This window comes from Gossypium raimondii, chromosome 12 (genome assembly GCF_025698545.1).
Source record: "Gossypium raimondii isolate GPD5lz chromosome 12, ASM2569854v1, whole genome shotgun sequence".
Taxonomy (NCBI): domain Eukaryota; kingdom Viridiplantae; phylum Streptophyta; class Magnoliopsida; order Malvales; family Malvaceae; genus Gossypium; species Gossypium raimondii.
In genome coordinates this window covers 169,329-187,502 of record NC_068576.1, presented here as the reverse complement: position 1 = coordinate 187,502, position 18,174 = coordinate 169,329, and positions in this window count along the sequence as shown.

Here is an 18,174-nt window from a genome sequence, read left to right as displayed (position 1 = left end):
ATAGTTAGTAATCTCACAGGGATCTCTAATTTTAGGGATTAATATGATCATAGTATCATTAAGACTAGAAATATCCTTTTCCCCGTTAAGAACGTCTAAGCAAGTCCGAATGATATCCTTTCCCACTATCTCCCAGTGGTGCTTGAAAAAATTTCCCGATAGCCCATCAATACCAGGGGCTTTGTTTGGGTTCATTTGCTTGATAGCTTGAAGAACCTCTTCCTCTGTATAGGTCATATTGAGCCATTCATTTGTTTCCCTTGTCACGCACTCCTTCATGTACCCCATCTCTTGGATTTCAACATTTTGGCCGTTTGCCCGGAACAGACTCACAAAATAATCTTTAGCCACCTTACAAATGTCTTTACTATTTGTCACCCAATTTCCTTCCACATCTTTGATCCTCTCAATATTGTTCTTTTTCAGGCGACCAGTAGCTTTAGCATGGAAATACCTAGTATTTCGATCTCCCTCCCTAAGCCATCTCGACCTAGACCTTTGAGCCCAGTAGCTTTCTTCCCTAGCATAGTGAAAGTCAAGCCTTCTGCGAGCTTCCTTTAGCTTTTTCCCACTATCCACTCTGCTGGCGGAATCAATGATCGACTCAATCTGTTTTTCCAATTTCCGCATTTCACTCTTCATTTTCCCAAATTTCTGACATTGCCAGGGACCCAGAGCCGATCGCACCCTTTCCATCTTTTCCCCGTAGTCTGAATCCTCTCTATTCCAGGCTCTTTCAATAACATTTTTAGCTTCCTCATCCCCAACCCAACAGACATCAAACTTCAAGCACAATCTCTTGTCTTTCGGGTAGTCTTTCGGTTTCCTACCCCATAAATCTAAAATAATAGCGTCATGATCGGACTGGGTTTGTCGAACCACTTTAGTAGCTATAAACGGGAAATTTTCCACCACTTCCACCGAGGTGAGGAATCTATCAAGTCTTTCCTTTATCAGGCTCCCCTCATTTCTGTTGTTTACCCATGTAAACCATCCACTGTCAGGCTTAATATCCACCAAAGCCATCTCATCCATGACTTCTTTGAACTCGTTCATTTGGACCCTGACTCCCCTGCGACCTCCTTCTTTCTCAGCATCATTCAGTATAGCATTGAAATCACCTCCTACCACCCACTTCTCCCTCACCGATTCCCCAACCCTCCGCAAAATATCCCAAGAGCTTCTTCTAAAATTCGGATTCGCATGCCCATAGAATCCCGTAACCCGAATGGTTTTGTTGTCATCCAGTCTAACCTTGGAGTCTATATGATGTTTGGAGAAGTTTTGTATAGACACATTCATCCCTTCCCTCCACATCAACGCAAGCCCACCACTCTTACCCTCTGAATTAACAGCTAAACCATTCTGCAGCCTACAGTTATTCTGAACCCTATGAAAATCATTGGCAGACATTTTGGTTTCGCTAAGGAATATAACATCAGGGTTGTTGACAGCGATAAGTTGCTTTAGCTCCCTTATTTTAGCAGAATTCCCCAGACCACGGCAATTCCAACACAAGAATTTCATTGAGAAAACTGTATCCCAGCAAACCGACACCTTGAGGAGGGAGGAAACCAGGAGATTACAAGGGCACCACCACCAAAAACACCTTAGCCTACCGACTCAAAGACCTTGACTAGGCTTGAGGGAAAACCCGATCCCCGCCACCGAAGAGGACGCAGCAACTCAACCCACAAGACATGCGCGAAAACAAGAACTACGAGAGGAGGAAGGAAACTGCACCCAGAGACAAACCACAATAAACGAGACAAACCCCCCAAAGAAACAACGCCCAACGTCCGACAGCCGAACCCCACCCCAGGTTTCAAGAACAGGGCAAGCCAACAAAAGACCCCCCACAACTCCCGGAAAAACAAACCCCCACAAAACCCAGAAAACCAACGAAACGAAACAAACCCAAAAGGGCACTAAATCCCTTCCGACGACGATGGTGGAACAGTCAGCATAGCAGGGTCAAGAACGTTCAGGACCAATCGTACAAGAACGACATGCATCAACGCAAGAAATAAAATAAATAAAACCCTTAAACATGCAAGCGCGACGATGATGGGACGTAGAGAGTCAATAGGGATAACATCTGGCCAGCGCGGTCCCACACAAAATTTTTTATCGCGAAAACCCGAATGACCATGCAAAAACCCACGTAGCCAAAATCTTTTTTGCATGCAAGCACCACGAGAACACAAGAAACAAAAATAAAACGAATAGAAAACACCAAAATCAACGCAAAAGTCTGCAAGAGACGTCCAATCCGACCAAAGCCCTGTCGCATCAATTCAGAAACTCCGTGCCGCACAATCAAAATCAAGCCGGTCAACAATCATGCCTAACAAGAACCCTCTCTTTATCAACAGGACATTGACGAAAACCCCCACAACAGACCACGAATCACAAACGCCAGAAAAGAGAAACAGAAACAGCCAAAAAGCACCGCTACGCAACACCAAAGACCTTCAGCTCACCACTACTGCCATTGAACGCCAAGGCAGACACACACGAACACGAGCAAGAAACATAATCGCCCAATTCTTGGAGAAAAAAGAAAACGCGCGCGAAAAGCTACCAGGTGACATTCTTTTTTTTTTTTTTCAGAGCCTTGTAATTGTAGGCATGTTTAGGGGATGTATGCGAATGAATGTATGATATTATTTTATTATTATGTATGATAAGATAATTTTGTTAAAGTTGTGATTTTTAAAAAATTAAATGTAATTTATTACGTTCACAAGCATATATATTTTAAATCGTGGACTATCATCTTAACGTAGAGTTTATTTTATTATTTATTTTAGAATAAAATATGTGAGTCAGAAACGAACATAAAGAATTTTGTAATATATTTTTCCAACGAAACTCAGAGAATCAAGATGCATATAGGCCGATTGAGAAGACACAAACTCGACCTAGCTAAACTGCTAAGCCACTGATAGTGGTCCGACAACAGGAGGCTGCCGATAGTTTGACGGTGATGATCGATAGGAAGGGTCACTAGTGGTGCTGGCTGGTGGTGGCTAGCGGTGGTCAACAATACTTCGACAATAGCAATGACATGAAAACAACGACAAAAAGATGGTGACAACAGAAACATGAACCGATACCGCAACAGAAGTCTGTGGTGGAAAAAATTGAAGACCCAAATTATACTTTGGGGTGAATTTTGTAATATTTTTTATTTTTACTAAGATGAAATCATGGAAACTTTGGTTGGTTAGAGTCATTTAAATGTTTATGTTTTTATTTATTTGATAAGCATGATGATATTTATATGACTAAGAATGTATGTTCATACATATATATGATAAGCATGCCATATAGTTTGGGGAAGAATGTCATATGTACTTGTCATGTATATATTAATCATTCATGATTGAAATTGGACATTAAAAACCTTGCATGTTTTTCAAATATTGAGTGGGAGAAGGTTGGCAATTACAAAAGCAATAAAAAAAAAGCCATTTGGTTAAGGGGTCTGTTCAGTAAGTGAAAAAGGGGCAACTGTCGTATATTGTGATAGTCAAAATGTCATACATCTCACCAAAGATCAAATGCATCATGAGAGAAAGAAGCACATAAACATTCGTTATCATTTTATTTGAGAGATGGTCATTCAAGGGGATATTCAGATTCTTAAAGTTGGCACAAAACACAATCTAGTTGGCATGTTGACAAAGAGTCTCCAGTTTTAAAGTTCGAGCATTGCTTGGGCTTGGTAAATATTAGACTAAGAATTAGTTAAGCTCATAACAAGGCTCGGCAAAGGAGTTGGTCCAAATACGAGTAAAGGTGGAGATTTGTGGGAGAATGACTCTTATTTTGACCAAAACTTATTTTGGCTTTTCTTCTCCTAGTTAAACTCTGTTTTTAGTTTCCCACTTAAACTCTAATTAACCTAGAGTTGTAGTCATATATGCTACGAATTTCAGCCTATAAATAGACCTTAGTTACTCTAGGTTTTATACAACAAAAATATTTAAATTGGGAGAATTTTGTTCTTTGTTTCGAAGGGTTTTTTTTGTGGGGCTTCGGGTTTTCTTTTAATTCTCTCCATCTTTTATACTCTCATTTATTATAGTAAAATCTCCTTTTGCTCGTGATTTTTTTATCATCTTTTGAGGAGTCTTTCCACTTAAAATTTACGTGTTCGATCTTTTCAATTCTTATTTTCTTCACTTTATTCATTGTTTAATCGGTTTTATTCCCTACACTTTGTATTTAATTTTTTAACACTCAATTCATCGGTGTGCATCAATTTGTAGTAAATCAAAATATAAAATTTTCTTTTTCATATCTATGAAAGTTTCGGTTAATATCAGCCAAATCGGCTCTTTTCACCTAGTTCCGAATCGTAAAAGTTGGAACAATATGCTCTAGCTGAAGATAAGGTAATTAATAAAGTATTCTTTTACAATGAATTTTTATTTATGAAATTTATTGATCAACATTTTATATAATTGATGAATATTTTATATTTTAGATTTATTAATAAATATTTTATATTTAAAATTAATTAATTTTATTTGATATTTTAAAATATATATATGTATTAAATAATTTCTTTTAAATATCAGTAAATTAAAACGGTATATAGAAAGAAATCAACATTTCGATAAAAAATAGTGGCTATCCATGCCATGAATTCTGCATTTTATCATTAAAAATACGAAACGATTAATAAATAAAATTACAAACTTAATATTATATATGCTAGACTTTTTATAATAATAAAAATATTGTACTTTGTAAGAGTGTTGATGATTTTTATTAACAGTGTTAATGATTTTTTTCAACTGCTTGAAGTTATTGTTAACTTTGTGAGAGTTAAAATGAGCTAACAATACGAGACAGAACGAATATTTTCTTCACATGGAATGGGACCCAAATTAAGGTCTAGGTAACATGTTTCTGTGTTATTTATTATTTAATTTAAATTTATGAATGAGATTGATTTTGTTCCTAACGTCACGTGATATTGTAGCCACGATTCTCTTACTTCAATTTCATATTTTCATTTTTATTCTCTAATTGTTATAATAGATTTTTGTTGTTGGCGAAAGCTTATATATAAATTAATATCTTTTTCACTTTTTTTAATATTTCATTGGTACCTGAGAAGATTCAGGATTGTATAAATCGTTCTGATTAATTATAAAAGAACAGCTAAACTTTTATTATTTTTAATTTATTAAATTATAATATATTTAGGATAATGGAAATACAGTTGACCATGTCTGGCTAAACAAGGTTTAACGATGGAGGAATAGGTTTGGCGTTTGGGTAGAGAAATGCCCTTTTGTGTTTTAGCTTTAGTTGATGCTGATGAGATCTAATCAACCGTAAGCATTTTAATATTTTCAAATGAACCGACATTTTACTAAGAAGGAATAATGTCTATTTTAGTCCCTGAGTTTATCAATAAGGATGAAAAAAAATCGAATTCGACTGCTTCTAACCCAGCTCGATATGTTAGGGTCGGAATATTTTAGAAAATTAAGATAGATAAGAAGAATCATGTTTTCATGGATTAAAAATCACATGTTAAGGTTAGAAAATATTTATCTTACTGATTAAATAGAGAAATCAACGAAAACAAAACTCTTCTACTCTTTCAAAATTCCAACCTCAACTAATAAGAAAAGTCAGAAAATTTTGAAATTTTGATCATAAAATATTGTTACTATGAAAGACTTTAATGAAAATCAACTTGTCAAAACTGAAATCTTAAAAGAGAGAAATCAAAGGTTTGATGGAAAATTCTGAGAGAAAAACTTAAGAGAATTTCTTTACGTTTTGTAAAAAATAATCCTGAAAAATAACCACCCAAATCGTTCCCTCATCTTGCGAAATTCAAATGGGTATTTTGTTGATATGGGTTTGGGAAAATTACACCATAAGGACTTCTACTATATTGAATCATTTTTTTTATTATTCTAACTTTGATCCTACTAATTTTTATTAACCATACAAATTAGTTCATAAGTCTTAATTACTAACTCTCAAAATTAACCTCTCAATAATTCTTATTAATGCCGAATTGATGTCCACGAAACTAACTAAAAATCTGACTAAGGCAAATGCACCTATCAATTAATAGTATAGCTACAGTGAATAAAGATATCGTTCCACGAAGAGTAAAAGCAACTAAAATTAACCATCTTTCTATTATTTAACCGATAAATTCGAGTGAATGATTAAAACTAAAATTAACTAAATTAATTAACTACGAACACAACAAAAACAAATTAGGAAAATAAACGATTAACAACCAAGAAGTGAAACAATACCTAGAAAAAAAATTCACCTAAATTTCATTTGTCATTATCAATTTAAATTGCCTAATTTATTTACTTAGTATATTGATATGTAGAAACACCTAAATTATGTTAATATCTTTTTCGAAAGTAAGAGCAACTAACTCTATATTCGAGAGTAAGAGCAACTAGCTCTATATTGATTAATTGAAATTCCTTTCTAATTAAAACTCCTATTATCACATTAACTCAATCTATGGATTCCCCTATTAGATTTGACTCTAATCCGGTAGATTCTCCTATTAGATTTGACATCTATGCAACTCCACTCAATTACGCAAGATCTACTCTTAAGCAGGGTCTATTCCTCCTCTGATTTAAGTATATCAAACATTGATCAATAATTTAGAAATATCAAACCAAGAATGAAGCACACATAATTAAGAACAAGATTCAAGTATTTATTGCGTAAAATAAAAATCAAACGATAGAATCCATCATAAAGTTCATCTCCCTAGGTATTTGAAGTGATCAATTAGTCCTGACTGCAATAAAATGAGCCAATTTCGTAAGTCGATCAACAATCATCCAAATAGTATTTTTTTTCTTACTTGCCGATAAAGGTAACTTCGTTACAAAATCCATTGTGATACAATCCCATTTCCATTCAGGAATAGAAATAGGCTGAACTAATCCGGTGGAAGCCTGATGTTCTGCCTTAACTCGCTGGCAAGTTAAACATTTAGCCACATACTCGACCACATCTCTTTTCATTCCTGGCCACCAATAAGATTCTCACAGATCGCGATACATTTTCGTTCCTCCAGGATGCAAAGGAAAAGAACTATCATGAGCTTCGTGAAGTATCAACTCTTTCAATTCAGAAACATCCAGAACGCAAATTCGGTTATGAAATCTCAAACAACCATAATCAACAATGCTGAAATTTTCTAATATACCATTCTGAATCATTTCTTTTTTCTTCGCCAACTTGTTATCTTCTAACTGTTTGACTTTATTCGATCAAGCATTATCGGTTTGATTTTAGTTCAGCCAATAGGCTTCCATCATCATTGATACTGAGTTGAGCAAACATTGCTCGTACTTCAATTGTTGCTTTCCTACTCAACGCATCAACTACAACATTAGCTTTACCAAGGTGGTAATCAATAACACAATCAAAATCTTTTAGAAGTTCTACCCAACGACGCTGTCTCAAATTCAATTCCTTTTGAGATAAGAGGTATTTGAGACTCTTATGATCGGTATAAATATAACACTTTTCACCATACAGATAGTGTCTCCAAATCTTTAGAGAAAAACCACAGTAGTTAGCTCTAAATCGTGTGTCGGATAATTGTGTTCATGCATTTTTAGTTGACAAGATGCATAAGCAATCACTTTCCCGTCTTGCATTAAAACACAACTAAGATCGCTCAAGGAAACATCACTATAAACAAAAAAAAAATCATTTCCATAAGAATTGAAGACCTTTAGAAGATTACCTTTGGAGTTATTCTTATAATCCTATATTTCCTTTTTACTCAATTGGTCTCTTGTTTCTTTTCTTTCCACTTAACCAGAAGTCTTTTCTTCATTTAGTTTTCCTAAATTCATCTATATAATTCTATAGTTCCTTTCTGCACATATTTACCTACCTTATCATTTGTATTTATTATATATCCTTTCTTTTCATTTATTTTTATTATTATTCTTATCACAACTATGAACTACGTCATACAAATCATGACACTATTCTTTTATCATTTTTTTAGACTCTACTTTGTTATACTTTTATATTCTCATTCTCATTTCCTTTCATTTCTTTTCTTTCTCTTTTCGAGGCAGACAATGATTATCCCAGTTATGGATCAGAGTATTACTCTTAATCCAACCTCTTAGAAATCTATTGGCCCAACCACTGCCAATAGTCTCATCGAGTTAACTGTTCTTTCCAAAATTTGCTTCTTTTATTACACAATTTACAACTTTGCTATTTCTTCTTCTTCTTTTCACACTTTAGATCGCTCTTTATTAACTAATTCTTAAAATCATTTCGCTACATTTTTATGTTCTCTAAAGTACTTACACTATTTTTCATGGTCAATTCTATTCTTATCTTCTATAATCTATTTTGAGAATTTTTCTATATTTAGTTTATCCTCTTATTAATACTCATTATAGATTATTTATTGGTTTTCTCAACAATTTTGAACAATCCTTTTAGAGCCATACTTAAAGCGTCTTTCAAAAAATATCCAATATTCACCTCAATGAGATTTTCTTTTTTTGCATTTAGCACAAGGTTGAATAGTTTTTTTCCTTAAACCTTTAATACTTACCTTGGAGATAACCTGGCCCTATTTTATCTTGCTATTTATGTTCGTATACAAGTACAAATTCTTAAGCTTCTTTACCTTTCTTAGTTGATTGTGATAGAATTGAACTTGTCATCACTCTTTTACCTAATTCTTTTCTCTTTTCTTTTTTTCGTACTTTTCAAGAAAATCTCCAATTCATCTTCTCACTAGGATTTATACCTTAAAAATATACCATTGATGTTCACATTTTTTAACAAAATACTACGCTTCTTAACTATAACTTATCTCTATTAATACATTATAATATTATATACCATCAATCTCTTAGACTTATTATATTATTTTCATTCAATAACCTCTATTTTCTCTTATTCTCTTATTAATATTGATTATTTACTTAACTAAGGTTTTTATTTCTTTTATACTTCTTTCTTAAAAAAATCATTTTTTGATCTTCATAATTGGAAAATATTACTATTCTATTCCACTACTCATATTTCTATTGTCTCTTCCATTTCCAAAAGACTAACCTTATATTAATATATCAAACTTTTCTTTCAAAAGCTCTAACTTTCTAAGTTCTCATTCGTACATGTACAACTATATATATACTCATTTTCCTTCACATTCACTAGTCATTAACTTTTACTTTGTCTTTACTTTTAACCACTTAAATCCATTTATGTTTTTTTTTCCATCTTTAATTCTGTATCTTCCCCGGAAAAATTCTCTATATTAAGTTCTAAATTCTCTTCAGATTCATCTTCTACGATCCAATTTGGAAATTCCTTAGGATCTTCTTCCTCTTCCATTTTTATAACGGGTATTGAATCTATAAATTCTCCTGGTAATTTCCTAACAACTAATTTTTTCATCCATAGCATGTCAAAGACATTTTGCTTCCCAGTCAACTTTCGTGAACCTACATTTTCTCTCGCTATTTTCCTTGCTCCATGAGAGATTATAAACTTCACGTAGTATATAACTATATTCCAATAAGTTTGTGGTACCAATTTCTTCCAAAGTTGGTCTAAAATCATTTGATGCTCTCGTTCTATTAATATCCTTCTAAGGGTCAAGTATTGCACTTTATTCTTTCTAATTAGTTCATGACCCTTCCATAACACTTATTGCATCTTTCGATTTACAGTAATAATGTGTTGAATAATGTATTCTTCTGGTTTCATTCTATAATCTTGCACTTCTCTCATCATCCTATCAACTTTCTCCTTCTGTGCTGAAGTTGTTATCTCATCAGGTAATATCAGATTTATTGTCATTACTTCCAATATCTATGACAAAAAATAAGTTTTTATCAAATTTCAGTATTTATCTATTTCCCTCTTGAGTTATTACTAACTAATTCAAAATCATTTCCTTATTAGTAACAATTTAGATTTTCAAACTTATCAATACTTCTAATATTGATATCACATCTCATCACATCGATATATCATATATGACATGTACTTCTAGACTCGTTATTTACCCAGAAATTAGAAAACCAAAGCTCTGATACCACTAAATATAACACCTCTATACCCGGTTCGACCCAAGGAACCTGATAAAGAAATATTACATTTGGTGCCAAAGTGATTTTGGCGAATCACTAATATATTTGAACATTAAAAAAAAATTATATAACTTATATTTTAGTCCTTACTACTTGGAACACACTTGATCTTCCTAAGTACATGTCATTCTATTCAAAATTTTGAAACGTACCGTCTTGGCACTTGAAGATGTGATGAGATGGATGCTCACAACCTCAATTACAACTCTTCAAAATCACTGTACCTAATCTACGCATGGAAAACAAAACCGTACACTTAGTAAAAACTTAGTGGTATTTCTATAATTCGAATATTTAAAGACAATATAATATAATAGGCACAATTAAATTATAAGGACATATTAATGTCTAGTATCATAACTATCATTTTTCATTTATTAAACAATATCCTAATTCACACAATTGCTATATAAATGGTTATTCACATATCAAACCATATTTATTCGTACAATGGCATCAGTCATGCAATACTCGATTCATGAATACATCATTTCATACCTACTCAATTCATGAGTATATAATTCATATATTCCTTGTATTGCCAACATATTTCACATTCTATTTTCAATTCACTATTTCACTTCCATTTCTCATACCATGTAATTTCAATATCAATTATAAAACTTTATTATTCATTTACCCCTATTAACACAACTCGGACTTAGACGGATACACAGATCCAACCAAACACGCCAGTTTGGCACCCAGTGCCTCATTGGATAATTTGAAGTAGTAAATTGATACCCAATGTCTCATCGAATAAATCCGAAGTGATAAATTGACACCCAATGTCTCATCGACTCGAAGTCGAAGAAGTCTCTGAACTCATCCAATCTTATGACATGTCATCTATATCCGACTCAGCTTGATACAGTTAATGGGGTTTAATTTAACTTTCCAAATACAACCAAAATTCAATTATCATATTTGCACACTTAGATATATTCATTTCAATTCAATAATCAATATATTCATAATATATATATATATCAATTCAATCAACTTTAATTCAATTCAATGTCAAAGTGTCGAATACTCACCTCAACACTTATCATATGTATTAATAAAAAAAATACAACAATTAATAACTAGTTTCATATTATAGAAATACAAACCAGAAATTTCAAACTATTCGATGTCGACTTTAACTTTTTCCTTTTAGTGGAGGATTCGATACGACATTAGCTACTGAATTAAAACAATTAAAATTCATCAATACAACACAATTTAATTTCATATTGAAAATTTTAAATTTTACTAAATATTTGCCTAAATTCCAATTTAGTCCCTAAACCGAGACTAATTTTATTTCTTCTCTCATACAAATTCCACTTTAAACTAAATTTAACTTCATATTTTCACTTAAATTCCTAAATTTCAAAATTTTTACAATTTAGTCCCTACTACTTAAAATTTACAATTTAATCTACAATTTAATCCTTTTCATTTCTAACTTAAAATCTATCAATTTAATCCCTAATATTAAAATTATTCAACATCAACAACACTTAAAAACTCAATAATTTCTAAAATTTTGACATGGGTCGGGTAGTATTTAACACCGGGATTGCAAAATCATAAAAATTATAAGAAAAAAGGACTAAATTAACTAACCAATTGAACTTTGAACAATTGAAGCCCCTAAGGCCATGGCTTTCTTTCTTTCTTTCCTGTTTCGTTTTGCTTTGTTTCTTTTTCTATTTCTTTTTTCTTTTTATTTATTTGTTTTATTATTATATAATATATTATACATACTTAAATATTAAGGTTTTATATTATAATATATAATAAATTTATAAATATCTATCTTATGCTGCATTATTTATAAGCCATGACATAATTGCTTCTTTGGTCCCTTTAATTTTTCTTTAGTTTATAATTCAACTTTCACCCTTTATGCAATTTATTCTTTATACCTAATTACTCTTAATTCATGCAAATTCACCTAACCAAAACCTAATTAACCACACAACTAGCTTCGAATATTTACGAGTCTGATTTATGGTAACGGAGTCTCAAAAATGCACTTTTCGACACCCGTGACTATCGGGTTGTTACATAACCTGCTAATAAATTAACTAAGAGTCTTCAATCCCGTGTAAGTGACACGGTCATGTGGAAGGGGTTAGCCAGTGTAGCTTCTATAGGTCACTCCGATTTTCGCTCGTTTTTTCACTTTTTTTGCTCCCAAATACTCTCTTAAATATAAAAAACATGAATTTAAAGTATTAGGAGCATTAAATTCACCATTAACATTGAATAATCACCCAAAATCGCATTAAAAATAAGATTATAATATGTTTTTTTAACACTTATCACGAATGGTTAATTAATAAAATTGGACGTAAGATCACTCCACCTATACTTCTTTCAATAAATAATTTGTTTTAATAAATATATACTTTACATAGAAATTTTATTTAACAGTAACATCACGGTGCGACATAATTTAGTTGATATAATATTCATGTCATGTTTTAATTATTCTCTCAATATTATTTTATGTTGTATATTATACTTTATATAATTTGCCCAAATTATTTGTTTTTAACTTTAAATTTATTCACTTAAGATATTTATCTTTTCAAAATATATTTAAGTGATTCTCATAGTCATTTAATTTAGAGAGAACTTTTTATTATTGTATTATGTTTTAAATGATTTACGTGTTATTATTTTATTATATTTTAAAATGGTTTACTTCGATTTGTAGGTCAATTTAAGATTTATTTCTATAAAAGGATTTTAAAATAAAATTATGTAATAATAAATTTTACAGTAATTATTAAACTTGTGCAAAATTTTTAAATTTAAATAATTTTAAAACAAAATTTATTATAAAGATATTTATTATACGGGTAAAGATCAAATGAACAAAACTATAGATATTGACTTTTACGTTTTCATAATTGCCGCTCCAACCACTTGGTTGGAAAATGGACAAAAAAATCTAAGATTCGATTACTCACTAAAAAATTATTAGAACATTGATAGTAAGATAAATTTGTATTTTAATATATTTTTTAGTTAATTATCGAATTAAATATTATTAAATTTAGAGTTTACTTATCGGAATAAAATTGATGTCTTGAATTCAAACTCTTACGAAAAAGGGCTAAATTAAAATAAAAACTAAAGATGAGAGCTTGATTGAAAGATTGAATATTTAATGATGACCGGAAAAGATTGAAGGGTTGAAGATTTATTTTAAAAAGTGGCTGGATAAAATTAAAGGATTTTGATATTATTACAATTCTGTAATTAATTTAAATTTAGTCTTTAATTTAAATTTAAAATTTAAATTTTGAATTATTTAGTGATAATATTTAGTAAAATCTAACCACACTTTAACACTAAAAATATGTATAAATACTTAATCACTATAATTAAACACATACTTTGCTTTGGCATTTAATAATTTTTTTCTCCCTTTCCTGCTCCATTTACATTCTGGAAATCTTTTTTTTTTTTTTACTTTCAACCATTTTAGTTTAATTACCTTTCAAGGCCCTTCCCCTTTCCATCACCTATAATTTCACAAATTTATTTTCAAAGCATAATTATTTCCATAATTAACTAAACTTTTTTTAGTTTTAGCCTAGAAATTGCTCTAACAAAACAATCATGAGATACGAACCCACTCAAAAAACCTCTTAACGCAGTATTTTTTATCTCTCCAGTATATAGGATAGTACAAATTCGTTCCTTAAAATTGATTCATCTTCGATTTAAAAAGTGCATGTTGGGTAGGAGTTGTTTGGCGTATAGTTGGGAAGACGAAAAAGCTATGCTGTGTTCGAATTCCCGCGAACAAATTGGCGTGTCTAACTAGAAAAAGCCAGTTGGATTCTATCAAGGGAGATAGAGATTGGATTCAAACGACCCACGCAGTTGAGACCATTAATTCGAGTTAGGCTTTTCAGATTGTAAGGCTGTCGAAATCTTAAATTGTGAACACGTGTATCGCAGTTAGAAATTTAACAAAAGTCAGTTTGCAAGTCGTATCGGGATCGACTACATAAAGAAAAGTTGGCGTACATCGAGGCTAAGGCTAAGGCTAAGGCTAAGTTTAGTGCTTAGAAGGGAAGATCTATTTTAAGGATAGATTCAAGATTGTAGTACATCGAGGCTAAGGCTAAGCTTAAAATTCTTTTTATTTATCCATATATTTTATTTTCTTAAATTTATTCGATCCTACTATATACTGCTATTTACTGTTATTTTATCGTAAGAATTTATATTTGGTGGCTTTATCGTAGGAATTTATATTTGCAGGTTGTAGGAATATTTTATATAATGCATTTTAAAAATATAATAATTTATTCTATAAAAATATAATAACTTAAATACAATTGCACAATTGCAACTGATTTAGAGTTTGTACCATTATTTAAGATTATTTCATAATAATATTTTATAATTAAATTTAAATATTTTTATATATAATTGAATTACATTAAGTTAAAAATACTTGTTCAAATTCGATTTAATATAGATTAAAAAATAGTTTAAATTTTAGAGATTTTATTACTATTCACGGGATGAATAATACATTTTGAATTTTTGGTACCATTTATATTTTTCATAATTTTATTTTTAAATTTTAAATATTTTAATAGTTTTTGAATTTATTTTATAAAAATTATAAACCAACTTTTAACTTTTTATAATTTCCGATCGAATTGGACTGAAGAAATATCATTTCTTTAATATTAATTTCATGAATATCTCAGTGTGACCTAACTTTTAATACGAGGATAATAAATTTTAGTGTACTCGAATTTCATTTTTTTTATATTGACAAATATATTAATACTAATTAAATTAAGTTCCCTAACCCTTAAACTCTATCTGTTCCCAATAGTACTTTGCTTAGAAACCCTAGAGATAGCAGTAACGGCTGCGGCTTGGGATGGAAGCAAGTGGTGGCGATGACCGAGAGGGGAGGGATGAGATCTCTCTTCTTGTTGAAGATCTAGTTCAGTTATCAGTCAAAGGCTCGAATGTGGTACCCAGTTCTAAACCTACACTGATATGTACGGTTTGGACAGAAAAGATTTATAACCCAGATAACTTTAAGGCTCATATGAAAGGTATATGGAAGACAAGGAAGAAGTTTGAGATACAGGTGGCGGGACAAAATTTATTTCTAATAATATTTGAGTTGGAAGAAGATCTGGAATTGATTTTGGAGGGGAGGCCTTGGCTTTTTCGGAAAAGTTTAATTTTGTTTGACAGACTTAGTCAAGCGATGGAGAGGGATCAGATCAAGCTTACTTCATCCCCATTTTGGATAAAAATTGAATCGTGTTCTCCAGAATTCGATAAAAAAGATTTATTGCATGCTATTGGTGGAACGTTTGGTGGGGTTCTCAGATCTGAAGTTAGTGAAGAAATTTGTCGACTCAGAATTAATTTAAACGCTCAGAAACCACTTAGAAGAGGTATTTTTATCTTTACTGATTATGTTAGTAAAGTTTGGATCCCTTTTAAGTATGAAAATCTACCATTGTTCTATTTTGGATGTGGAAGAATGGGGCATGGGTTGAGCAACTGCACTCAGATACCACCTGAAAAAAAAAGTAAAGTTAGTGATAATCCCTCTTACTCGGTAGCATTAAAAGCAGAATCAAAATTAATTGGAAAAGAAAGTATGAAATTTAATAGCTTGATGAAGCAAAGGGGGCTGCAAAGTTCATACATTGGAGGGGAAAAGAAGACACCCACTAGTATAAAACATGCTGAGGACGCATAGATTGAGATGGGGGCTTCACAGGAAAATTTAAGTCTAATGGAAGAGGGGGAGATAATGAGAAGCGTACAAACTGGCAAAACAACAACAAAAGCTGAAAGTTATGTGAGGAAGAGGAAGTCCTTAGATGCAGATTTGACAAGCTTTTTTCAAGAAAATAACAGAGATGGAATTAAGAGGCTAAAACGAAATACTCAAGTGGATTATGACACTGGTCCTTCAGTGATGATGACAGATAATGTTGAGCAAAGCGAAGTACAAGACTTAATGAGATCGGCGGCTGCCAATAGGCAAGCCGACCGGACGCAATGAAAATTGTAAGTTGGAATGTTCGTGGATTGGGGAGTCCACGAGCTGGTAGAAGGCTGCGTTTTTTCCTAAAGTAGCATAATCCCCAAGTGGTCTTCTTGATGGAGACTAAAGTTGATAAACAGAAAATGGAAAAGGTTAGACGGAGTTGCGGTTATATGCATGGAATTGATGTCGAGGCTGAAGGCTCAAAAGGAGGTTTATGTTTAGCTTGGAAAGGAGATTTGATAATTAGTTTACGGAGTTTTTCTAAAAACCATATTGACGTTTTGGTTAAAGAGGAGCAGGTTAAAAAAGAGTGGAGATTTACAGGGTTTTATGGTTCTCTATATGTTCAGAATAAGAATGTTTCATGGGATTTATTGATAACTTTGGGGCTTGATAAGAATTATCCATGGCTGGTTAGTGGTGAATTTAATGAGATCTTATACTCTTATGAGAAGTGTGGGGGCATCCAAAGAGACGAGAGCAGAATGCATGCATTCCGAGAAGCCCTTGAACAATGTCATTTAGAAGATCTGGGATATTCAGGAGTATGGTTTACATGGGAAATGGGAAATTTACCTGAGACAAATATTAGAGAAATACTAGATAGGGGGTGATAAACGATAAATGGAGGCTCCTCTTTCCGGCAGGTAGGGTTAACTATCTCTCTTACACAATGTCTGATCATTGCCCATTTCTAATTAGTACGGACGGTGATAGAAATCATAAAGGTAATTCAAAGTTTAAATTTGAGGCGTGGTGGCTGATGGAAGAAACGTGCGAAAGAGCTATTAGAGATTCTTGGGAATCAGGAACAAGTGCTTTTGACGAGAAAATTGGAAAAATGCAGGCTGATTTATTAATTTGGGCGAGAACAATCAAGAAAGGAAGAGAAGGATTAAAGAAGAAGTTAATAAAGCAGCTTGATAAGTTACTGGCAGAGGACAGGAATGATAACACGTTGACAGAAATCATTGACACCAAGATTCACCTGAATATGGAAATTGATAAAGATGAAATTTACTTGGAACAGAGGGTAATGGCGAACTAGCTTTAAGCAGGGGATAAGAACTCAGCCTTTTTTCATAAATTTGCTACATATCGTAGACGTATAAATACAATTTCCAGGTTGGAGAAAGCTGAAGGAGGAGAAGCTATTGAGGAGAGTGAGATTAATGAAGTAGCGTCCTCATATTTTCAAGAGCTCTTTACGACAAAAAGAGTGGGGGAATGTTCACATTTGTTATCAGGAATAAATGAAAATATTTCCACTGATACTAATGGAGAGCTATTGGCAGCGTTTACAGCAGACGAATTATATGCAGCATTAAAGGGAATGGGACCTACAAAAGCCCCAGGACATGACGGTTTTCTAGCTATTTTCTTTCAGAAATTCTGGCATATTGTGGGTAAGGAAATAACAAAGTTCTGTTTGGATATCTTAAATAACGGTGCCAGTTTTGGTTCTTTTAATCATACAGATATTGTACTGATTCCAAAAATCCCAAATCCCACAAGTATTGTTAATTTCAGGCCCATTAGCTTATGTTCGGTAATTTACAAAATGGTCGCAAAAACAATTGCTAATCGACTTCAATGAGTTATTGGAAGATGTATTGATGAATCCCAAAGTACATTTGTTCAGGGAAGGCTAATAACTGACAATGTGCTACTAGCTTATGAAATCTTGCACACTTTTCGGCGGAAGCGTATAGGAAAAAAAGGATATATGGCAGTAAAAATTGATATGAGCAAAGCATATGATAGGGTTGAGTGGGAATTTTTGAAGGACGTAATGTTACGAATGGGTTTCGCAGCAGAGTGGGTTAGGCTGATTATGAATTGTGTTTCCACGACATCTTATGCAGTTAATATCAATGGAGGAAGTGGTAGGATCTTTTCACCAACTAGAGGATTACGCCAAGGGGATCCTTTGAGCCCTTTTCTTTTTTTGATATGTAGTGA